General features: G+C 37.5%; 1 long non-coding RNA gene across 1 annotated transcript in view; it reads right to left on the bottom strand.

Moving 5' to 3' along the window:
- Window positions 1-598: 598 nt before the first annotated feature.
- The window catches only part of LOC114053742, a 39,572-nt gene continuing 13,810 nt past the window's right edge, over window positions 599-26,360 (bottom strand). The window contains exon 3 of the long non-coding RNA XR_003570415.1: window positions 599-2,301. This is a non-coding gene — a long non-coding RNA (uncharacterized LOC114053742). The remainder of the gene's footprint in view (window positions 2,302-26,360) is intronic.

Raw genomic sequence — 26,360 nt, 5'->3', positions numbered from 1 at the left:
TGGAACATTGGTAGAAGTTGGATAATGGAAGTAAACGGTAAGCTAGAAATACACAATTGCAGAGGTATATGGATAGATAAGATGCCCTCTTACTTCAAGCAAGAAAACTGTTCATTATTGCGGCCTAGGCTTGACTCCTCTGAAGAAAAGGAAAACACTTGGAATGTACAAGAGATGAAATGCTTCATTTTCGGTAGAGATAGTTTATCAAATAAAGAGGTAGGGATGTAAGTAATGATGGTCTTGCAAGAAAAAATAATGACTTGTCATTAATTGAGGACAATATGAAAAGAATCACAATAATGCATAATTTGCATGGATATAGATGTCTTTATTCATAGAATATAATTGTTGAACTTCATTTCATGAGCTATAAAACTTACATAGCCATGCCTAGCCTGATGTTGAGTTTTCCTATGATAATGCAAAAAAAAAAAAATACTACAGGAATGAGATACTCCCATGGGAACAATGTTTTATTTTATTTTAAAGAGGGGAACAAGTGGGACTGACAGTGAGGGTAGGGTTAACCTTACGGGGTTTTAAGCTAATTTGCATCATTTTCTGTGTCTGATTATGAAGGACACAACAACATGTGTTGTTACTGTGGAGTTACTGTGTTACTGTACTTTTTTTTTTTCATTTGTTCTCTATACCAGTAAATCTCTAGTGAGGAATATCCCTCTATCAGTGTAGGTCAACAGCAAATCAACAGTAAACATTTCTTAAGCACCTACTATGTCCCAAGGATTGTACTAAACACTAAGGTTGCAAAGCAAGACAAAAAATAGTGCCACCCCTCAAAGAGCTCATGGTCTAATGGAAAGACAATATGAAAACAAAGAAGATATATACAGGACACATTGGAGATAAGCAGTATGGGGGAAACATTAGCATGTAGGAAGATTAGGGAAGATATCTTGCAGAAGGTGGTATCTTATCTAGGATTTGAAAGAAGCCAAGGAAACCAGGATACTGAGATAAGGAGGGAGGGAATTCCAGGAATGGCAGACAGCCAGTGAAAATATCCCTTGATGGAGATGGAGTTTCTTGCTCAAGACATTTCCAGGAAAGTCATTGTCACTGGATCACTGAGCACATGGTGGAGTATAAGGTGAAAGAGAATTGGAAAGGGCGGAGTGGGAAGAGGTCTTTCAACCTCAAGCAGAGGATTTCGTAGTTGATATTAGAAGTGATAGGAAGCCATTGGAGTTCATTGATTAGGGGTGTGTGTGACATGTTCAGACCAGCACTTTAAGAAGATTACGTTGACAGCTAAATGGAGAATGCACTGAAACAAGGATATACTTGAGGCAGGGAGACCAACCTGCAAACTACTGCAATAATCTAGATGTGAGGTGATGAAGGCCCATTCCAGGGTGATCACAGAAGTGAGTGGGGTATATATGAGAGAATTTTGGCAGTAGAATCAACAGAACTTGGCAACAGATTAGATATGGAATGTGAAAGATCTGAGGAGTCGAAGGTAACACCTGAGTTGTGAGGGTGGCTGTGAGGATGATAGTGCCCTTGACAGTTATAGGGAAACTGGGAGGAGAAAATGAGTTTAATTTTGGATATATTGAGTTTATAATGTGGCATCCATTTTGAGATATCCAATAGGCAGCTGAAGATGCAAGATGGGAGGCAAAGGGAGAAGTTAGGACTAGATAAATCAATCTAAAAATAATCTGCATAGAAATGATAATTGAATCCATGGTTGCTGATGAGATCACCAAGTGACATAGGATAAAGAGAGAAGAGAAGAAGGAACAGGACAGAGCCCCAAGGACACCTTAGAAAGTTACCTTTGTCCCTAAGAGGTTAAGAGACTTGCCCACAGTCACATAACCAGTATGTTTCAGTGGGAGAACTTGAACTCAGGTTTTCCTGACTTCCAAGGCCAGTCCTCTTGGATGTTACACCACATTAAGTCTGGTTGACATATATCATTGATGTCATAAGGAAATGTTGTTGGCTCAGGAGGATATGACTTGGGATATGCTTATACATTGTGGATTGTTCATAGGATATTTGAAGGAGAATGCACTTGTCTTTTTTACTTGAAGAGTATGAAATTACAGCCTGGAACTTTCCCTTATTTAATTATCTAACTTTCCTTTGGGTAAAAGTGTTGCAGATTAAAATGGTGGGAAGAAAGGACACATCTTCAGGAGGTTTTCTGTAAGCTGCTTTTTAGATTCCACCGGGCATTTTCTATCCTTCCTAAGAAAACTTTCTGGAACTCCTTCGGGCTTAGTTCTTTCCAGCCTTCTACAGAGCAAATATGCTTGATATATTCTGCAGTGAGAAAAAAGATAATACAGAAAGATTTTACTTGAGGTAAACAGTAATATAGGTGTCTTTTATGCCACAGCTCATAGGAGTACAAGAGAATCTATTCCAAAGGTTAGTGTCCATCATGTTGTCCCAGATCACCTAAAAAACAACAATAACAAAAGCGTGATGACATATGCTTCTCAGCACGTGTCCAAAATGCTTTGGTCGTTCAAAGAAACTTCAAATACTAATAATACTATATCTAGAGGATGATCTAAGGCAGGGCTGGGGAACCTGGGGCCTTGAGGACACATGTGGCCTTCTAGGTCCTTGGAAGCGACCTTTTGACTGAGTCTCAGTTTTACAGATCAAATCCTTTTTTTTAATTTTTAGTTTATTTATTTTGATTTAGCAACAATCACTTCCATATGCTTTTAGTTTAAAATTTATCTTCCCCTTCCTTCCCACCACCCTCCCCAAGATGGTGCACAATCTGATATAGGCTAGACATACACATACACATACATATACATTCCTATTAAACATATTTTCACATTAGTGATGTTGTAAGTAAGAATTAGAACCAATAGGAGGAACCACCAGAAAGAGGAAACAAAACACAATCTGCATTCAAACTCCGTAGTTCTTTCTTAGGATGTGTATAACATTTTCTGTCATGAGGCTTTTGGAGATGTCTTAGATCCTTGTATTGCTGGGAAGGATTAAGTTTATTAATATTAGTCATTGCACAACATGGCTGTTATTGTGTACAATGTTCTCCTGGTCCTGCTCACTTCACTCTGCATCAGATCATACAAGTCTTTCCAGGTTTTTCTGAAGTCAACCTATTCATCATTTCTTACAGCATAATAGTGTTCCATTACATTCATATACCACAACTTGTTCAGCCATTCCCCAATTGATAGGCACCCTCTCAATTTCCAATTCTTTGCCACCACAAAAAGAGCTGCTTTAAATATTTTTGTACATGTGGGTCCTTTTCCCATTTGTATGATCTCTTTGGGATATAGCTCTAGAAGTGCTATTGCTGGGTCAAAGGGTATGCACATTTTTATAGCCCTTTGGCATAGTTCCAAATTGCTCTCCAAAATGATTGGATCATTTCACAACTCCACCAGCAATGCATTAGTGTTCCAATTTTCCCACATTTTCTCTAACATTTATCATTTTCTTGTTTTGTCAACAAATCCTTTTATTAAGGGGATTTGTTCTGTGAAATTTGGATTCAGTCAAAGGCCATGCTTGAGGATCTACAGGGCCACATGTGGCCTCGAGGCCACAGGTTTCTCACCCCTGATCTAAGGGATAGGAGCAATTAGAAAGTTTCATATGGACTATTATGTTCTGTATACAAAACCCGCAAGTGGGGAAAAAAAAACAGTAAAAGGAAGGAACAGAAAAGTCTCCAGATAATGGCAGATTAATCTTGTAAAATGTCTACAAAATTTATACTATTTTATGTCCAATAAGAGAGGCAGCTTAGCCCAATAAAAAAAAAGCTAGACTCAGAATGCCAGGAGATGAGTTCAAATCCCATCTCTGACACACGCTGGCAGTGTGACCCTGGGCAAGTCACTTAACTTCTCACTTAAAGGAACAGTTCTCTGAGTTGCAAATGAGGTGTCAACCTGTTTTGATAGAGATAATTTCCTCATCTGGGAGTTTCCTATATTAATAAAAAGATAGTCCCTAATCTGATCTGTTTCATTCCAATATGGTATTTTACATTGCAAAGGAAATTATCTTTTTCCTTCTGATTACTTATTTGTGAAATTTAGAGAATAAAGGATACTACCCCAAGGCCTTGAACATTCAGGGAAGGTATGAATTTGGCTAAGTAGAGAAGGAAACTAGATGGTTTCTTCCTTTTATTCTCCTCTAATAATGCTACTTCAGAGATGGAACTCAGTGCACCCTCAGGAGTGATTAGAATGATAAGGATCTGATCCAACAATTCATAAAAATAGTGAAGAATTAGAAAAAAAAGTAAAAAAATCTCTCCCTTTGGGGGCTGTCTAAGCTCTCTAGTAGGCCTATCTATGTTCACTGAAGCTTCACAGGAGTGGTCAGGGATGTCTAAAGGCCTCAGCAGCTCCTGCAGACAAACAATGATTGACTGAAACTCAATACTTCTTATTTAACGAAAGAAACTTTATTTCTCCAGGAAATTTAACTCAGGGAACATTAATGTTAGTGACTCCAAAGTGGAGAAAATGGAAAGAATTTTGACTATCTGCTAGATGGTGGTCAATCACTTCACTCTTGTGTATCATCAGCAACACACTTTCTCAGACCAGATTTTAATTGCATGGCATTTTTGTTAGAAATTTTCCTCTACAGCCCTTGATGCAATGTGGGTATGCCCTCGATAAATGGCATTTGTCAACTGGACAATTGTAAGGAGAATAACTGCATTTAGAACATCCCTTCCTTTGGTTTCATTCTTGGATTTCATACTAACAACCCTCAAAGGTATTGCTCCTCATGTAACTTAAATCAAAAACCCTGTGAAGAGGCTTGCCCAGGAGAACTTGTGGCTAGTCCATGTGCTAAAGAAGCTATCACACAGGGAGGAGGTAATGATATTTCTATAGGTTGTAAGAACTCCAAAACATGGTACAGTGGGAAGAGCCTTGTTTCCACAAATTGCTGAATCATCAACGTCATATACATGTGGGACTGAGAGTTTAATACTGTGCCCTGGGTGACTAATGAATACTTGTTGACTGATTAAATGTTTGTTGACTAATTTTTTTAACCATATGTCCATGTTCTGAACAAACACTAATAGTATAGGGCTTTCCCATACCATAAACACTACTGCTCTAATTCATTTTCTAGGGACACTGAACTCAAGTGGCTGAATTTGAAGTAAAAAGGCAGACCTGAATTCAAGCCTGGCCTTTGCCACTTCTGCCTGTGTGACCTTGGGCAAGTTCCTGGGTCTCTGTTTCTCAAATGTAAACCAAAGGGGCTGCATGAGATGATTTCTAAACTTCCCTAAGAAGGAGCTCCTGATAGCGAGCTGAGGATCACAGGCTCAAAGATCCTGTATGATTCCGATTCTATGATCCTCAGTTTCCCATCAGGGCCTCCAGGCAGGCCAATTCACAGAGTAGAATCATTGATCAGGCCAGAAGTCTTTGAGTTAATATTCCCATCTGCTGGTTATACCTCATAAAATGAAATATTGTACTTCCCTCCAATAAGCTTACCTCTTTCATTATAGAAATAGTCCTTTAAAAACTATTATTATATCTAGGGAATCAACTAAGGAGTATAAAAGCCCATTTAAAATGACTTTTATATGCACTATAATGTTCTGTAGTGCCTCATTTCTACAAATTGCTATAGTCTCATCAGTGTGAGGGTGGAGAGCTTGGCACAGTGTTCTGGGATTTAATTCATGATTAATAAATACTTATTAAACTGACTAAATGTTTGTTGCCGAATTTCATTGGCCCTGTGTATGAGTTCTGAGCAAATATGAACAGTGTAGGACTTTCTAATACCATAAAACTCTAGTTCATTTTCCATGGGACACAGAAGCAGTTTTTGTTTCATTCTATGAAACAAGTTTGCTTAAATATGCCATTGTAGTTAAAGCAGGAGGAGCAATGGCTTCCCTAGGCACTAATAGATGTGTATACCCATTAGTGCCCAGTTGGGAAGGGCCAAAATGAGAATATCAAATGAGAGCACAGATCATTGGCTCCTTTACAACAGGCTCATAGATTTAGGATGAGAAGGAACCTTTGGGTCACCAAGTCCAACTCTCTCAGATGAGAACATCAGAGGCTCAGCCCAGAGTGGTTAATGTGACCTGTTCATAGACACAAAGGCAACACATGTCTGACTTGGGTTTTGAACTGAGGTTCTTTGACTCCAGATCTCATGCCTTTCTACTGCCCCTTGCTGCCTCTTGTATCAGTCATAATTTTCTTTTCTAGGAACTAAATCATAGCGGCAAATAGCTAAATGGAAGTCTAACTAAATCTAAGGTCAGACCTAGTCTGAAATGCATTTGCCCATCTTTTGAGGACTTTTTGAATTTGGCTTTTCTTGTTACTCAGTCATTTTCAGTTATGTCTGACTCTTCGTGACTGCATTTGGGGTTTTCTTGACAGAGATACTGGAGTGGATTGCCATTTACTTCTCCAGCTCATTTTACAGATGAGGAAACTAAGGCAAATTAGATTAAATGATTTGTCCAGAGTCACATAGCTAATAAGTGTTTGAGTCTGGATTTGAACTCATGAAAATGAATCTTCCTGACTCCAAGCCCAGTGCTCTATGCATTGTGCCACCTCGTTGCCCTACAGCATTTAGCTTTACTGGTCCCATAAATAGCTCATTACAAGTATTCATTATCTGTTTCCTGAATCCTTTTGAGGTTTCATCACATTTTGGCCCTTCACGTTCTTGGTATTAAAGCAATAACCTCCATGTGATTGAGAAGCTATTCTCTCAGCATCCTTTCATATTGCTGTCTATAGACAAGCAGTATGATGTTAGGGATGGAGCTCTATAAACAGTTAGGAAAGCTGGGCTTGAATTCTCCTGAGACTCTAAGAAATTAGTTAACTTATGAGCAAGTCAGTTAAAATGACAGTAAGTACATTGGAAAGGGCATGGGCAGAGGAACAAGTCACTTAATCTCCATGGGTCTCAGCTTTCTCATTTGAGGGAGTTGGATTTAATGATCCCAAAAGTTCCTTTCAGCCCTAAAACTATGAGCCTCCTAATGTAGAGGAGCCAGTGACTTACTCTGCCATTTTAGTGTTCTTGTCACTCTCAAAATGTCAGTTTCCTCATCTGTAAAATTGGGATAATAATACTTGTACTAACTATTTCACAGATTCTCCGTGGAGTAAACATATTGCAAACCTGGTGTGATATACAATGTGAAATTACTGAAATGATTTACCAACATTCAGAAATGAATGGACCTTGCAATGTGTCTGTAAGATATCCTTGTTTTATAGAGAAAAGTTTTGTCACCTTTCAACACACCAAAGTTTTCCCCAAAGTGGTAAATAACAAATACAGCCCTTCCTGACCAGACCATCATATGAATCTCTGTGGGAAAACATTCAGCTTTTTAAAGGCAAAGGTATATTGCATAGTGGATGGATGCTGGAATTGAAATCAGCAGAATCTGGGTTTGAATCCTAGCTCTGACACTTACAAGCCGTGTAACCATGGACAATACATTTAATGCCTCCATGTCTCAGTTTTACTACCTGTAAATGGAAATAATAAGTTTAGTGCCTTCTTCACAGAGTTGTTGTGAGGCTCCAATGAGATAACATTTGTAAAGGGTTTTGCAAACCTGAAAAAATGTTATATAGATGCCAATTATTTGTTTTATGTAAATTTCTAATGAATTTGAATAGGAACTTAATGTCTGATTATACTATATAAGGTCAATTCTTCCCCTCTTTCCATCTCTCTCTCTCTCTCTCTCTCTCTCTCTCTCTCTCTCTCTCTCTCTCTGTCTCTTTCTTTCCTATTATGGTGGGAAGGGGAAAAGAGGAAAGAAGGGAAGCTGTAGTGTATGGATATGTGAGACTTGCACAGCAGTGATTTTGGCAATGCCTATTCTTCTTGTGTATCTCTAAAACTGCTTAGATTCCAGAACAGTTCAGTGTAAATATTCTATAGATGTAGTTGTTCTACCATGGGTGAGATCTCCAGCCCTTTCAAAACCTTAGACAGAAAGTGGTAGTGACTCAAAGCAGAACTATATGTAGAATGGCACACAACACAACTAGAAGCATGGTTGGGGTGTGTGTTGATGAAGGGAGGGAAGGGATGGGGTATTCTTTTGGTTTGCCCCAAAAGATGTAGAGGCAGAAGTAGAGGGGAGGAAGTCTCTTCTGATTCCCTGAAATGAAGTGATTTAAATGTGCCTTCCTGGAATCAAAGGAAGAATTGAATTTTATACCCTTAATGATTCAGTAGCTCTGGCTGTCAGACATTGTCAGATTAATGACTTAATGAAGTGTTTAGAGGTACTTAATGCATACATGTGGAGAATAGTTTACCACGGGGATGGAGAACTGAAAAGAGAGAAATTGACCAGCAATATAGAGTAGATGCTATTATTTCTTCTCTTTGAAGTTAAAGACAAATTCTTCATACTGAATTTTCTCATTAAAATAATATTTTTCTTATTCTCTGTGTTGAATTTCTTAAAAGTCTACCTCCAACCACCAGGTAAACATGTAGTTCAGAAGCTTTAAAAAATAATTTTTTTACTTGCCCAAGTCACTAGAATTATTTCTTCGCTGAACTAGTCTGGATTCTGGAATAAATGTGCATTTAAGCTTTTTTTTTTACTCTTCAAAGACCTCTTTTAATTCCTACTTTCAAAACACAAGCATTATTGTGCATTTAATGCTTGCCAAAATTTTCTTCCTTCAAATGAAAGCTGTTTTGACTTTTATAAGTGCAGAAAGGCATCACTACCTACGTCAGCAGCTTGTTGTTGTTTTTTAACCAATTTAATCATAAAATGGTAGGAACAATTTTGTTACTCTTGGGGGAACTACAACATTCCAAGCTGAGAAATGACATGCTTAATTTTATCCATGTAAATGTTTAAATTTAATGTAGAATTTTCTCAAAGCAGCAGTACATATAAAGTTTCCCATCCAACTTTGACTTTAGCAGTACAATTATGCCTCTTTAAAGTTGGGGCTAATGGTCTTGGGATGTTTATCCATGGAGGTACTTGTTAATAGTGGTGGGTTACAGTCTTCCTCCACCGTTGGCTAGGATGTCATAACCAAAGGTTGGCAGAGATAGTGGGGGTTTTTAAGAGCTGGAACGGAAGGGCTTTGGAGTTGACCTTGTCTACCTATTCACTTTACAGATGTAGAGCTGAGAATAACCTAGGCACAAGGAAGGAGATAAATGGGAAAGGAAATAAAGGGAAGGAGAAGGAGAAGGGAAAGAGGTGAAGGGGTGAAGGAAGGGGAAGAGGCTGGGGAGGGGCAGGGGGAAGAGGAAAGAGAAAGGGGAAAGGGAGGGAAGAATTTTTTAAGGGAAGATTTATTGAGTAGCTACTATGTGCTGGGCACTGTACTTAGCACTTTACAGATATTATCTCATTCAATCTTCACAGCAGACTTGGGAGGTAGAGGCTCTTATTATCCCCATTTTATAGTTGAGAAAACTAAGGCTGAGTTAGGATAAGTGACTTGCCCAGACTCACACAGCTAGTAAATTAGTAAGTGACACAGTAAGTGTCTGAGGCAGAATTCAAATGAGGTCTTTCTTGCTCCAGGCCCTGCACTCTGTCCACTGAATTACCTAGTTATCCTTAAGTAAATACTCAACATCTTCAAGACTGGACTTTCCCCCCGTGAACTGACTACCCTTCTGAATTTTTATAGAACTGCTGATGATGCCACTGTCTTCCATATCTACTTTACCTACTCAAATCTGTCATTCTCCTCCAACCATTTACTCTGGTCTCCAATTCACCTAAGTTTAAAAATTCCATTGTCTCTTTGGCCTTCCTTCTTTCTTTCCATTCCTAGGATCACATAGATGTGGAAAGGCCCTCACAGCCCATCTAGTCCAACTCCCTTCATTTTACAAATGTGAAAAATGAGACTTAGAAGGGTTAAGTGATTTTTTCAAAGTCACATAGTTAAGTCGCAAAATCAGGATTCAAACCCAGTTCTTCTGGCTTCCAATTTGGAACCTCTTCCATTGGACTGTACTTCTCCGTTGCCTTCTCATAATCATTAATCTCATCACTTTTATATAAATCATATCATCAACTTCCTATTTGGCTTCCCCACTTTCACAAATTGCTCATTTCTCATAACCGACCAGGAGAAATTTTTTCATCACTTGATTTTTCATTCATTTGATTAAAAATATCTCCTCTTTTAAGTCAATCTTAACTTTTGTATTAACCAACAGTTATTTAATGTTTGTTTATCTAATCTAATATCTAATGCTACAGGAGATGCTATGGGGAAAACAGAAGTGTAAGATATGATTCTTATGCCAAGAGCCTTAGGTTCCAGTTGGGAAGAGAAGACTAAAATATATAACAAACTGATTAGTGCACACTGAAGACAGATTATAATTAAATGAGAAACTACATGGCATGAATTGTAGATGAATAATGATTCTGAAGAAAGAGAGGCAGGAATGAGATCTCTTCACCTCTCTCCTTTTCTCAAATCTGCTTCCTTTGACTGACCCTTTCATTCATGTTGTTGTAGTCATTGTGTTTATTTTTCTCATGCTTCATGCTTCTGTTTATTTCACTCTATCAGTATCACATTTATATATGCACATACTTATGTACATATTTTCATACTTCTCCAAATTTTTAATTTTATCTTACCAAAATAGAAAATAATAGTTTCTTACATTTACGTGGCATAATTTTTTTAGTTATTTCTCAATCAATGGACACCCAATTTTTCTATAATTCTTTGTTGACTTGAAGAGTGCTACTGTCAACACACTACATGCATATAAATATGTATGTGTATTTCCATCTTTGATCTCTTTGAGGCATATGGGTTTTGTGTAGCATTGATAACTGAAAGGTCATGGACAGTTTAGTGACTTTTCTAGAACAATACCAAAGTCATATCCAGGACCACTGGGTCATCTTGCAGATCCTTTAAGATCCTTATCACCTTTGATAATTTACTTAGTATGAAGTAAAACATTACAGCTGTTTTGATTTTTGTTCTCTTATTATTAGTGATTTAAAGCATATTTTCATATGGTCACTTATAATTTACAATCCTTTTGAAAACTATTAAAGCGATTCTTCAATGGACAAGTTGCCAAAGGACATGAACAAGGAATTTTTGAAAGAAGAATTGCAAAATATTAATAACTACTTGAAAGGCTTTTCTGAATCATGAATGTGATATATAAAGAGAAGCATATGAAGACATATAAACTGATACAAAGTGAAGCAAACAGAACCAAGAAAACAATATAATGGCCAAAACAATGTAAATGAAAAAGAAAAACAGGAACAACAAAATAAAAACCGAATGTTGTGTAATGACCAATTTGGACCCAGAGAAAGGGATAAGAGAAAGTACCACCGTAGCTTCTTTGCATGAGGGGAAATGGACTATAGAAGTAGAACACTGCATATACTGCATATACTGCTGGAATTAATTAATTTGTTGATTAACTTCCTGAAATACTTGTTTTTCTTTGTTGTTATATGTATGTATGTATGTATTTGTGTATACACATCTATCTATCTATATCTATCTATATATATATCTATGTTTCTTTGAGTAGGTGTGGGGTATATTGGGAAATAAATGTGATTTAAAATCAATATCAATACAATATTTTTAAAAACCCTACTGTATACTTTGGGTTTTGGGATAGTGGATTTTGGTGTGATATGTATGTGTATGTACAGATATATACATATACATATATATGCATATATTGTATTTACATATTTGTGCCAATTCCCTAGATGGTTTAGATATCACACTTTTTATCGGTGATATGCGATTCTAATATTTCCCCAATCTATTTTTTCCCTCTTCTAATTCTGTAATAAATGGTTTTATTCTTGAGAAAGATTTTTAAATCATGTGGCCCAAACTGTCTATTTTATGGTCTTTATTGTCCCTTGATTGGCTGAAAATCCCCTTATCTCCAGACAGCCATAGCTGTGAAAGGTTCTTGGTCTTCTTTACTTCTAATTATTTTATTATGTGGCTTGCTAAATTCAGTTCATATGTGCAATTTTAGCTGCCTGTGGCATTATTGCTACACTGCATTACAAAAGTGATCTATATTTCACACTTCCACTTCCTCACCACTCACTTTCTCTCTTCAACCATTTGCAATCTGGCTCCCAACTCCACTAATTTATTTAAACTGCTCTTCTTATTGTCATTAATAAATGACATGGTAAAGGCTCCCTTTTTCAGTCATCATTATCTTTGATCTCTGTTTAGTTTTTGGTACAGTTGATCACTTTCTACAATCTGATTCTGCTTCCTCCTATGAAATCTCTAAGGGCATCAGGAAAAGCCTCCTATAGGAGGTTGACCATGAGCTTATCCCTGAAAGATGTTATGAATTCTAAAAGGGACAGATGAGGAGAGAGACCATCAAGAGTATGTGGGACAGATGTGCAAAGGTAATAAGTAGGCCAGTTTGGCTGGGAGGGAAGAGAGTTAATGAGGAGTAAAGTGAAATAAGCCTGAAAAGTTTGTCAAGGGCTTTGAATACCAGCCTAAGGAGTTTATATTTCATCCTAGAAACAATAGGTAGACACTGAAGATTCTTGACCAAGGAAATGATGTAGTCAGGTCTATACTTTAGGAACATCAATTTGGTTACTGTATAAGGAATGAATTAAATAGGGAAGAGCCTGGAATTGGGGAGATCAATTTGTTTGCAAATGTAGTTGAGGTAAGAGGTGATGGAGGTTTACCTGAGCTAGAGTGATGTCAGTGCAAATAGATGAAAAAAGGAAGAGATTTGAGAGAGAGGTTTAGATGTAGAGTTGACACAATTATATATGTATATGGAGTGGAATATAAATGATGATTCTCCAAAGGATACAAAGAAGGAGGGCATAGACAGGAGGAGATTGAAGAGAAAGTGTTATCATGAAGCTGAGGAAGGAGAGAGTCTCTGAGGAGGAGACATGTGATCAAAAGGGTCAAAGTCTCTATAGAAAGTCCCAGAATGATGAGGTCTAAGAAAAGGCGAATGGATTTAGCTACTAAGAAATGGTTGGTAACCTTGGATATAGCAGTTTCATTAGAGTGGTGGGTTCAAAAGTCAGATCTCTAGGGGTCAAGAACCAAGTTATATATGAGAAAACGGAGGCTTTCGGTGACCTATTTCCTGCAAGGTCGGCTATTAAAGGAAGGAGAGAGATATGACAACATATCTTTCTAGAGGGGATGGCAGGGTTAAGTGAAGTTTCCTTAAGGCTGGCAAAGGCCAGGGTATTTGTACAGGCAGCAGAAAAAAGCCCAAAGACAGGAAGAGATTTAAGATTAAAGGAAGAAGCAGCTTGGGGAGGGGTGATGAATAGGGCAAGTTCCAAGAGAAGACTGCAACAAAAGGGAAGAGAATAGTGGATAATGTTGGGCCAGGGACTGTTTAGAAAAGAAGCCAGGCCTAAGAAACCTAAATCTGCAGATATCAACAATCAGTAAAGTATTTTTTTTTAGCTTCTTGTCTGTGCTCAGCTGGGATTTAGTCCACTTTCTCATGTCGTGCTATCTACTATTGTTTACCACTTGCTACTCATAGATCACAGATCTAGAAGTAAAAAGGACCTCAGAAGCCAGCTAGCCTAATGCTCTCATTTTACACTTGAGGAAACTGAGTTTCATGAATGTAAAGTGACATTCCCAAGGCCATACAGGTGTCAGAGGTAGGATTCAAACCCAAGTCCTCTGACTCCTAAGTCCTCTTTCTCTTCTATCATGCTGTTCCCCAAGAATTTAACAGAGAGTAATTTCAGGTCATCAACTTTCATGTCACTGGCACAACATGCTGCTGTTTTACTGCTCTGCTTGGTTCCTATCCAGCCTCTTTGTCCCACATTGGTCTTTCAATAACCTTCATTTCTCCATCATCTTATCTTTCTTCTTTGGTTCAAAAACCACCTATGAGTCTGCTTCTTACAGGAAGCTTTCTCTGAGTAAATACAAAGAAATAATAGACTCCTAACCAAGAATCCAAAATATCCTCTTTGAGCTGAAGAGCTAGTCAGGAGCCCATTAGTACAACTATGACATTAATGATGAGGGAGAGCCAGTGATGTATGGCACCCACTGATAAATTATCTGTATTCATATCAAGGGAATGGAAATATCCCAGGTATCTTCTTCTCTTTAAAAAAAAAAAGCATTGGACTCAGAGTCAGCTTGACCTCAAGGAAAAAACCATTTATGTATCCATTACTGCCATCTCTCTTTCATACTTCGTAATTTGAGTAGCAAAAAGATGAATGCTTACTAAACTCTCAGTTATTCACAATTCTGGGGATCTCGGTACGTAAACTGCAAAAATCTCCCTACTTTGGGCTTCAATGCACTTCATGGAATGTCCAAAGAATGGAATGTCCGTATCATTACCACAGGGTAACCCCAATATTTAATCCCAATATTTAAGTCCTCAGTTCTTGCTGTCTCTTGAAGGCTAGTTTAAGACTCCTACCAAGGAATATAGAATCAATCAATCAATCAACACACCTATGTGACAGACACTGTACTAGCCCTTCTTTGAATCTACATCAAAATTACAACGTTTTTGCACATAAATCAAATGGTCATTTTATTTACTACATTTTACATTTGATTTGTAATCTAGGGTTTTTAATGTAGCATTAACATATTAACATAGCAAATTAATCAATTGTAATGATAAGTTAGGGGTTTAATGAGATACAACAAATCTTTGAGATTACTGGGGGAAAGCAGAACAAGGGGGTAATTTAGGCTGTAGTGGAACGACAATAACAACAATAATAACATTCATACAGCATGACATTTATATGACGTGAGCTTCACAGAGTTTTGTGTTTTTTTTTACATATTTTAATACTACTAAGTTTCCTTGAAAATCTAAATCTATGATTCTACGATGGTCCATCACCACATTTAAACCTCACAATACTCCTATGGAGTTGATATTCTAAGAATTATTTCTGTTTTGTTGATGAAAAACTGAGAAACAGAGACATTAATAACTTGCCTCTAGTCAAATAGGCGAGTATTCAAAGTGGGATTTAAACCCAATTTTTCCTGGCTCTGAGCTCAGCACTCTGTATTAAGTATCAGAAGGCCTGGAGTAGTTGGTGCTTTCTGCCTTTTACTAGCAAGAAACTTTATACAAATCATTTAACCTCTTTAAATGTCAGTTTCTTCCTCTGCCCAGTTGGAAAAATCAGATCTCACTTGATTGTTGATCAAATGAGACAGCATATGTGAAAGTCTTTTGTAAACTATAAAGCACTTTGCAGATGCAAACCTTCCAAAATGTCCAGTGTAGGAGCAACCTAGGCCCTAGAGTCTAGGAAGGATCTTAGGTCTGGCAGAACATCCAGTTCCAAAGGTTATTGCCATTTAAAGGCTACATGATATAATGGTATAAGGGAGAGAAAGAGCTAGCCTGGAGGTCAGAAAATCATTGATTCAGTTCTAGGTGGCCCAGTGGATAGAGTACCAGCCCTGGAGACAGGAGGATCTGAGTTCAAATTTGGCCTCACTTAGTACATTGGACAAGTCACTTAACCCTGTTTGCCTCAGTTTCCTCATCTGTAAAATGACCTGGAAAAGGAAATGGCAAACCACTCCAGTATCTTTGCCAAGAAAACTCCAAATGGGGTCACAAAGAGTTGGATAACACTAATAGACTAAACAACAACAGCAATAGCCCCCAGGGCAATTTTCTAATATTGACTTAAAGAAGAGTTGCTGATAATCATCTGTGCAGAGAGTTTCCAAACCGGACTTCCCCATACCCATGAAATAACCATACATATGAAATCAGGCACATATGTCTTATATGTGAACATATATGTGTGTTTGCTATCATAGAAAAAATACTGTCAGGCTCTGGCACAAATAAAAAATGTGAAAGCTGCAATTAAATGAGAATTTCTCAAAGTCAATGTGCATTTGAGGTCAGGCTGGACCAAATAAGAGCTAGTAATTTATTGTCAGTTTGATTTATTGCACTAGGAAGCTTCTGCCAGGTTCCCAGGTCATAGAACTCTGGAGTCTCTGTTCTGCTCATACGCAGTTCAAAGAGAACGGAGCTCCAAAGAACCATTAGATGCCTGCCTGAAGGGACTCACTGCAAGGGAAAGCAGGAGATAGCTGGCAAGACTCGTCTATGAGAAAGAGTAAATGTGGCTTGGCAGGAAATGCCTGGAAAATGTGAAGCAGGGAAGGAGTGAGACAGCGTCAAAGCAAAGGCTGTGTTTATGAAATGAAGTTAAAATTATGGTACTACCAAACCCCTTCCAAACCAAAGGAATTAAAAGCATGGAACAAAACTGACTTCAGGAGGCTTTAAATAAACGTGCTGTCCTCCTAGCAACTGGCTGTTTACAACCTTCACCTGCAATATTATTTGCACCTTTGTATTATAATTTAGGTTTATGGTTTGTGTTCACAGATTTATTGCAAGTTGCTATAAAAATGAAATGAGCATGTATTTAAACATAGAGGAGTGAAACTGAAATGGAAGAACACATAAATAAAAATAAGGAACAGGATGCAAGGATTATATTTATGGCTTAGATACTTTATATAGGGTATGGGAAGTGAGTAAGGCAAGAAGTATTCTATGAAACTTATTTTTTCCTGGTGATGACAATTTTTAAAAGCAGAACAAATGTACATATATACACACATGTGTCTATATATATACAATAGATACATATATATGTATACACATGTATTGTGTATATATGTATATGTGTATATTTTCTGCTTTTAAAAACTGTCATCAGTAGGGAAAAATAAACTTCTTACCTTACTCACTTCCTATGCCCTATATAAAGTATCCAGTGCATGAATATGTGTGTATATACACACATATGTATATATGTATAATATATGTATATATGTGTGTGTATGCGTATGTATAGCACTTCCTGATGTGCTGTATAATTTTAGAGTTCGTTTAGATTTGGTTTTGAGGGGTTTCTTTCGGCCATACAGAGATAGTCATGGCCTGTGTTTTAAGAAAATAAAAACATAGTAGATCACAGCAGAAAGTAAACAGGTTGACTTCAGAGCCAGCAATGTAATTCAGTTCACATTAGTGCCTACTGTATATGCAAGTAAACATTTAGGTACTAAGAGAAATAGAAAGATGAAAAAGGAGGATGCAATCTAATAAAGGATGAGACTACGAATGCATAGGATACAAGCTAGAAAATAATAAGGGCATTGGTGAAGTCTTTACAAAAAGTGATAGTGAACTTTGAGAAACAGGGGGTATTTGCCAGCTGAGAGGACTTAAGTAGGTTTCATAGTTGTTCTTCAGTCATTTTCAGTCATGTCCTTAATGGGGTCCTTCATGACCCCATTTGGGGTTTTCTTGGCAAAGATACTGGAGTGATTTGTCATTTCTTTCTCCAGCTTATTTTACAGATGAGGAAACTGAAGCAAATAGAGAAGTGACTTGGTTAGTCACCAAGCTAGTAAGTCTCTGAGGCCTAATTTAAACTCAGGAAGATGAGTCTTCTGATTCGAAGTATGGCACTCCACTGTGCCACCTAGCTGTCCCTTAAGGTCATAGAGGACATGACAATGAAGCTAGAACTTAAGAATAGATTTTCATGAAGAACATGTGAGAAAAAATGCCTTCTAGATATGAAGAATGATTAACATTATATCATCGAAGTGAGAAAGGACAGGATGAGTTGGATAAATAGCTAGCTGTCCAGTTACAATAGAAAACACAGGATAGAACAAAGAATAAAATAAGGCTGGAAAGAGAGGCTGGCACTATAAATTAGAAAGCCATGCCAAGCTAAGGATTTGATAGTTTAATTATGAAATATCATAGTATTTTATAATATTGTATTTATATTTTATGGCATTTATAAAAACAAAAATATTTTATATTTTGCCAAAAATTTGATATTTTATTCCTATATTCTATATCAGGTGTAAGGAGTGACTAAAGTTTGTGAGCAGATGGGTGGCATGGTGAGACCTGTGCATTGGACTGATTATTTGAGCAGTTGTGGGAACTGAATTAGAAAAAGGAGAGACTGTTAGCAGTTTTCTATCTACGGGAAACTAGATTTATGTGACTTGTCTAGAGCCAGACAGCCATTTCATGAGAAATCTGGGAAGATAACCTCAGTCTCTTAACTCTTAGATTGCATGTATCTAGACTGATATACCCAAGTATCATTGACCTAATTATTTCAATCTTAACCATCTAATCAGAACACTGCATAGTTGTTCTTATTGACTGACAACAGTTGAAGGATGCCCTGGTGAACTCAGCTGAAAATTTCCTGAGTGATCATATCAATGCTGAGTAGGTTATCCTATATAAAGATATTTTAATTCTGATCCTTTTTCATTAGATAACTCAACAAATTCAGGTAACACGTTGGTTAAAGTGGTAGACTTGGAGTGAAGTTTGGATCTTGCCTCAGACACTTATGAGCTTTATGACCTTGGGCAAGACACTTAGCCTCTCTCAGCTAAGTGACCCAGCAAATGGAGTATTGGGCCTGAACTCAGAAAGACCTGAGTTCAAATCTGACATTTATTAGCTATGTGACCTTTGGCAAGTTACTTAACCTCTGTCTACCTCAGTTTCCTCAAATGTAGAATGATGATAATAACAACACCTTCCTTACATATCATTGTGAGGATCAAATGAAATAATATATGTAAAGTATTTTGTCAACTTTAAAATACTATATAAATATGAGCCATTAGTCAATCTGTCAGTCAATAAAGTTTGTAAAGCTTTTACAATGGGTCAGGCACTATGCTAAGCTCTAGGGATACAAAAAAGAGGTAAAAGATAGTCCCTGCCTTCAAGGAACTTACAATCTAATAGGGGAGACAACATACAAACAAATGTATATACAAAGAAAGCTATATGCAGAATACATAACAAATAAGAAAGGAAAGACACTAGAATTAAGAGGAGTTGGGAAAGGTTTCTTCTAGAAGACAAAATTTTAGTTGGGAATTAAAGGAAGTCAGGGAAGCAAGTAGGCAGAGATGAGGAGGGAGAGCATTCCAGGCATGGGGAATGGCCAGAGAAAATGCCTGAAGCCAAGAGAAGGAGTGCCTTATTCATGGAACTGCAAGGAGGCCAATGTCACTGGATCGAAGAATATGTAACAAGGAGTAAGGCATAAGAAGACTGGAAAGGTGTGTTAAAAAAAAAGGCTTAAAACAGAGGATTTTGTATTTGATGCTGGAAGTTATAGGGAGTCTGGGGTGTTAATCATGGGGGGCGGAGGGGAAGAGTGTTGGTGTGTGCCATGGTTGGTCCCGTGCTTAAGGAAAATCACTTTAGTGACCAAGTGGAGGGTGGATTGGAATGGGGAGAGACTTGAAGCAGGAAGACCCATCAGCAGGATATTATAATGATAGCCCAAGAGTAAGGTGATTTGGACCTGCACCAGAGTGGTAGCGGGGTCTGAGGAGAGAAGGAGGCATATCTGAGAGATGCTAGAGAAGTGAAATTGACATGCATTGGCAACAGGTTGGATATGGGGGCAAAAGGAGGATGATAGTTGATGGTGAGACTTAGTGAGGAATGAAGAATAATGCCTAGGTTGTAAGCTGAAGGACTAGGAATGTGCTATTGACCTTTATAGTAATAGGGAAAGTATAAGGTGGGGAGGCTTTAGGTGAAACAATAATGAGTTCAGCATTGAAATATTAAGTTTACAATGTCTGTTCAGTCATTTTCCAGTCATATCTGACTCTTCATGACCCCATTTGGGATTTTCTTGATAGAGATATTGGAATGGTTTGCCATTTCCTTCTCCAGCTTATTTTACAGATGAGGAAACTGAGGCAAATGGGGTTAAGTGACTTGCTCAGGGTTACACAATCAGTAAGCATATAAAGCTAGATTTGAACTCAAGAAGATGAGTCTTCCTTACTCCAGGGTTGGCACTCTATCCACCGCACCATCTACCTGCCCTTAAGATGTCTATGGGACATCTAGTTTGAGATATCCAAAAGGTAGTTGGAGATGCTATTATTATTACTAATTCAGTACCTACTATGTGGCAAAACACTGTGCTTATGATTTTACCTCAATTGAAGGACATAATGCACTTCATTTAGGTTTTTGTTTCACCATGCTCTTTTAAGGGTTACTGAAATTTGGTCGTAAGAATGTGTTCAAAATTCCCCTACATTTGGATCCTAGGTCCTAGATGCCAGATTCTAGAATCAGCGTGGAAAAGTGAAAAGAAAAATCAACTTCTCTTACTGGAAATGAGAGAGAGCTGAATTAGAATGCTGGCACTGTTGTTCACCATAGCATACGACACTAACTAAAGATTAGAATTTAATCTTTGACAAGCAATTTAACCTCATATGGATATCAATTTTCCTCACCTATAAAAACCAAAGAATTATAATGTTAGAACTGCAGAGCATTTTAAGGTCATCAAGTCCAGCCCCCTCTTTTATGAATTAGAAAACCAGGCCCAGAGAGGCAATATGGAGTAGTACACAGAGTGCTGGACTTGGAGTCAAGAAGACCTGGTTCAAATTCCACCTCAGACGCTATTTGTACAACCCTGGCCAAGCCACTTAACTTCTCTGTACTTCAGTTTCCCTCATCTATGAAATGAGAGAATTAAACTCAATGGCCTCCAAGGCCCCTTCCAGCTATAAATCTATGAGGTTTCATATATTTACTTATCCTAAAATTAATCAGTTTGGATCCTTAAAGTCCCTTTCAGCTATCATTCTTTCATTCTAGTGACCTCAAACATATATCATATATATAATATATATTAATATAAATCTTAATAATATGTATCTTAATATTTTTTCTCAAATGCCTAACTTGCTATAAGGAAATAACACTGGGGTACTGAGATGAGGCCATTTAAAAAAGAAAATGAAGTATGTGGTAATGTGAGAAATTTAAGGGTGAGGCAAACCAAAGCAGCCAAGGGGATCAAAGTTGGGTAGAAAAGGTTCCAATTGACCTAATTTGAGAAAATTAACCTAAATTTGCCTATTCATTAGCAGTATAGATTTCTTTAAACATTAGACACACAAACCAATTAATGAGTAATTAATTTCTAATGGCATTGTGGATATCAACTTGCTTTAAAACACTTTAACGAATTTAAGTATAATAAATGTATATTCTTTTTGTTATTGATGGGAAGATTGGGTTAGGCTCTCTTTATTTGGCTTGAAAACATTGAATCAATTCAGGTAGTTCAGTTAAATATATGTCAGTCATTCAGAAAGAGTCAGCAGTATATCAAAAATAAAGATTGGCTACAATTCCTGTCAAATTAACTGAGGGAAAAAAAGAAGGTAGATTGTATATTTTGACCTTGTCCAGGCACAGCTTCAGAGAAAAAACAAACACTTATCACCATAAGGGAGAACTCCCAGGATCAAAGACTGAGAGCTGGAAAGGACCTCAGAAGTAATCTAGTCTAAGCCTTTCATTTTACTGGTGAGGAGACTAAAGTTGGGGAGATGAAGTAACTTGCCCAACATCACAAAGTTCATATCAGAGACAGGACATGAGATCAAAGCATTATTCATCTTATTATTGGGACTTGTCAGGTCATCTGACTGGAGCCAATGTTCCTTTCAGTGTTTCACACCGTTTGCCCAGAGATGACTGGTCCTCTCCTAAAAATGCTGCTGGTGAGCACCTGATATCTATCATCACTGGTAGATTCTGAATATCACGGGATGCCTCTGTAGACTGAAAGAGTCTTAAACACGGAGCTTTTTTTTTTCTGAATTGGGTACAACACTAGGTACAAAATGGCTCATTATCTCAATTTATTTTAATATCTTTTAAGGAAACAGCTTCAGCTTAATTTGAGAACTTTTTTGTTTTTTAATTCATAGCAAAATTTTCCCACGCACTGTAACCTCCGACCTGCTTCATATTCCCTCTGCGATGGGGTCTTGAAACCTTCACTGAATCCATTAGTTGAATCAATTCTTGTTGCTTTTGGAATTAGACATCAGCCTTTCTCTCCCATGGGGGGTGTAGATGAACATTCCTCTCTGTTTCCCTGAACAAAGCATAGGACTGCATCCAAAGAGAATGTTTTCTTGTTCATGCATTTCCAGAAAATGCATTGGAATGAAGCACCCATAAATGGAATTCAGCGAAAGCTACTCTCCATCAAGAATTCCTAAATCCAAAAGCTGAAAGGGGCCTCACAGGTTCTCTAGTCCAATACATGCCTGAAAAGGATTCCCTCTACAATATGCCCAACAAATAATCATCTACCACCTGCTTAAAGATCTGCCTAGTAGGGGCAAGGTTGTGTGTGGAACCACTTTGGAACATGGTACAAAATACCATTACATGTATAGACATGCATGAAGCATCAACTGGGTATATTAGCATAATCTGGGAGATCATTTCCTTTGAGCCTTCCCATTTCTATTAGAAATAAATGAGGGAGACAACTAGTAGTCTATTTGGGATAAAATGTCGAGGATATGGCAAAGAATAGAATAAAATGAGAATAGAATGATAGGTTTGAGCCATATTGAGGAAATAACATGTCCTGTTAGAGTTGCTATTTTACTCTATAGCTAGTGGGAGCCACTAAAAATTTCTGATCAGAGGACTGGTATGGTTACATCTATACTTTAGGAAGATTATTTGGATGAGTACAGGAATCTCTTCTCTCTCTCTCTGTCTCTCTGTCTCTCTGTCTCTCTGTCTCTCTCTCTCTCTCTCTCTCTCTCACACACACACAAACACACACACATTTTCAAAGATTTAACACAGAGAAGTAGAAAGCCTGCAGAATATAGAACCGTTATAATAAAGCTAAGATATGATTGGATCCAATTTACCAGCAAAGATGTTTTCAAAAATCAACATACACTGTTGAATAAGTTGATGATGCTGCAGTAATATTTGGAACAATTTCCCTATACAGTTCTTGTAACAGGGCACTAAAACATTTGTCTCATCAAGGGGGAGGGCCAATGGAAATGCTTTCCCCTGGGTTTGCCTACATTTGGTCTATGCTCTAGGCACACTGCTGTCTATACAGTATTATGCGATAGAATATCCAGATATATGCATATTCGTAAAAGCAAATGGAAACTGGCACTTATGACTCATGATTCTTTAGTGTCCCAGTTATTATTTACTAATCTTGGTAAAACATAATTTTCTTTTTAGGTCTAGGAGCTAAAATAAGTATGTGTTTTCTATTCCAGGGAATATAGAGATAGCTGATCTCCAGGGTTAGGGATATTTTATTTTCTTTTTCATACTGTTTTCTTAAACTTTAAGTGTTTTATAGTTGTATATCATTTTTGAGCTATCAAAGAAGGGTTGTTGTTATTGTTGTTTTTCTTTTGATCTTTTCAAAGACTCTAGGAAGTAAGTAGGACAGGTGTTTTTGTCCTCATTTTACAAATAGAAGTGCTGAGGCCTAGAGACATTGTTACCCCGCCCTTGTCTTGCAAGTGTTTATTTACAGTATCCCTTCCACATCACGACTGTCCCCATTGTGGTTTTTGTATATTGTGGGTTGGCATAAGAAATTAAATGAGAATTTTTTGAGAGTTTTGTGGAAGCTGCAGATGACTGCAAGGGCCAATAGATAACACAAAACCTATGACCAAATACTTAATCTAAATTTTACAGTAAGGTACTGTAAATACCCTATAAAAGAAAAAGAGAAAAAATAATCAGACTTTTTCTCTGGTAGGAAGGGAGAGCCAACACATTTTGCCTGATTTTCCAGGTCACGGGGGCACCTGCCCTTAACCATGTAATGTGGAAGGGATAACTGAAATTATAGTAATATTAAAATAAACATAAAGGACAACCTTAAAGATGATAAGAAGTGACCAAAGACCTACCTGAAGTGTCCTCGTATAAGGGGCTGTAGTATCGATATTTAGCGGGGTTACATCCTCTCCCCTAACATTTTTGTTGTTCAGTTATTTTAAGTCACATCTGACTCTTCATGGCCCCATTTGGATTATTGTTGGTAAAGACACTAGAATAGTTTTTCATTTCCTTCTCCAGCTCATTTTACAGATGAGGAAACTGAGGCAAACAGAGTTAAGTGAGCTTGCCTAAGGTCACACAGATAGTAAATATCTAAAGCCAAATTTCAACTCAGGTCTTCCTAACTCCAGACCTGGTGCTCTATCCACTGCAGTCACCTAGCTGACTTAACATGTCTCCTTTAACATGTCTCTCCTTATTTCCAATCTGATATCTCAATCAAGCTCAAGATCTCCAGAAATGTGGAGTCTAGGGCAATGGGCTGGATTCTCAGTTTTCTGGGGGCAACTCTGATTCAGCATTGGCTTCTTGGAGATGGGGAAAACACGAACAGACACGGGGATTCCAAAAGATGGGGTGGGATGCTACAGTCAAATATTGTCTATGTCACAGTTTTTGTTACTACTAATCCTGGTTAAACAATCAAGGAATATCATTTAGAAGGAACATCAAATGTCATCCAATTCAACTTCTACCTAAATGAGGGTCTCTCCTATAGCATCCCCCACAAGTATTAGCCCCATAAACCCCAGGTGCTAAGATTGCTACTTAGAACTCTGAAAACTACTCCCTCTCTCGGCAGATTATTTTACGTTGGGACAGTTCTAATTGTTAAGATTCTGTCCTAAGTACTCATTCATTGATCCTAGTTCCACTGTCTGGGACCAAGAAGCAAAATCTTGCTGAAGGACTTTCTCCAAGTCCTTCAAATCCTTTACTACATCTATCATGCTCCTTACAAGTCCACTCTTTTCCAGGCTAAAAAATGCTAGTTTCATCAATGAATCCTGAAATAGCATGAATTTGAGGCTCCTTACTATCCTGGTCCCTTTCCTCTAGATACTTCCCTGCTTAAAAATATCCTTTCTAAATTGCAGCACCCTAAATTTCAGATAATACTCCTGATGTGGTCTGATCAGGAGAGAGAACAGTTGGACTCTGATTTCACTAATTCTGGATGGAATAATTTCCATTGCAACATGAGATTGCATTGGTATTTGAGGTTCCTGATATCAGATGACTGAATCACATTGAATTTACAGTCTATTAAAACAACCCTTTCTTTTCCACATGAACTATTTATTGGAAAGTTGATTTTTGACTCTCTGCATTGGAATCCACTTTTATCCTTTTAAATTCCATTAGATCTTTTATATTTAGCCCACTATTCTAGACTATCAAGATCTTTTTAGATCTTGACTATTTTTATCATCCTGTGTGTCACCTATACTACCCATTTTGTAGTTGAGCTGCATAGAAGAGCAGGCCCAGGTAACCCAGTTGCATAAATGGCCCAGTGAAGACAGAGATTCCAGGGTAGAGCAATATGAGGTCACCACAAGAAGAGAAAGGATATGAGCCTTGCAGTACAGAGGCATGAATCATTTTGTTCATGTATGTTTATACATGTTCACTAAATATGTAGACTCTATTACCAATGTTCTGCAAGTTTGTTCCCACTCTTCACTCTAAAGCACACCCAATGCTTATGGAAGTAATGTTTAAAAGCTACTGTTATTGCCATGCCATTTTAGTAAATTCTTTTTGTTTAAATTAATTGTATCTTGTGACTATTAAAGGGAAGCATATTGGAAGTCTGTGAGCTGTAGTTTCAGAAGTGTGGACCTAGAAAATATCTGGAACCCTTGGGTGGTAGTCCTTGGGCAACTCCTCTAGAGTTCAAATCTATAGTCTGTGAGTGCCAAAATGAGAAGTCCAAGTGGGATACTACATTGGCAATTTATAGCTCCATCATTGTCTATTATTTCAAGTCTATTAGTCCCATGATAAAGAAGAAAAACAAGGCTAATCTGATTAAACTATTCTGCTTATTTGTGATTGTGATCACCTTTTGTTTCTTCAATAATGCCTTATAGGATTTTGCCAGGAACTGAAGTCAAGATTACTTGCCAATCAATAGTTTACAGATTTTACTCCCTTTAAAAAAATCAGGATATTTGACTTTTTTTAGTCATATAGCTTCTCACCCATTCCCCATGATCTTTTAAAGATCACATCAACTCAACCAATAGGATATCATGTATATCCTTAATAAAAGGATTTGTTCTGTGAAATTTAGATTCAGTTAAAGGGTTGCACTTGACGACCTAGAGGACCACATCTGGCCTCGAGGCCACAGGTTCCTCATCCCTGAATACTAACATGTCTGGTATAGTTGTCTTTATTATCTCAAATTTATACAGACCTTTATGATTTACATATATTATCTCAATGATCCTTGCAAAAGCCCTGTGAGGTAGCTAGTGTAACTATGAGGAAGTGAAGGTTCATACTTTTACAGATACAGA

This window comes from Vombatus ursinus, unplaced genomic scaffold (assembly GCF_900497805.2).
Source record: "Vombatus ursinus unplaced genomic scaffold, bare-nosed wombat genome assembly UNPS02014812.1, whole genome shotgun sequence".
Classification (NCBI taxonomy): Eukaryota; Metazoa; Chordata; class Mammalia; order Diprotodontia; family Vombatidae; genus Vombatus; species Vombatus ursinus.
Note: the sequence above shows the minus strand (reverse complement) of the source record. Positions and strands in the feature narration are given on the sequence as shown.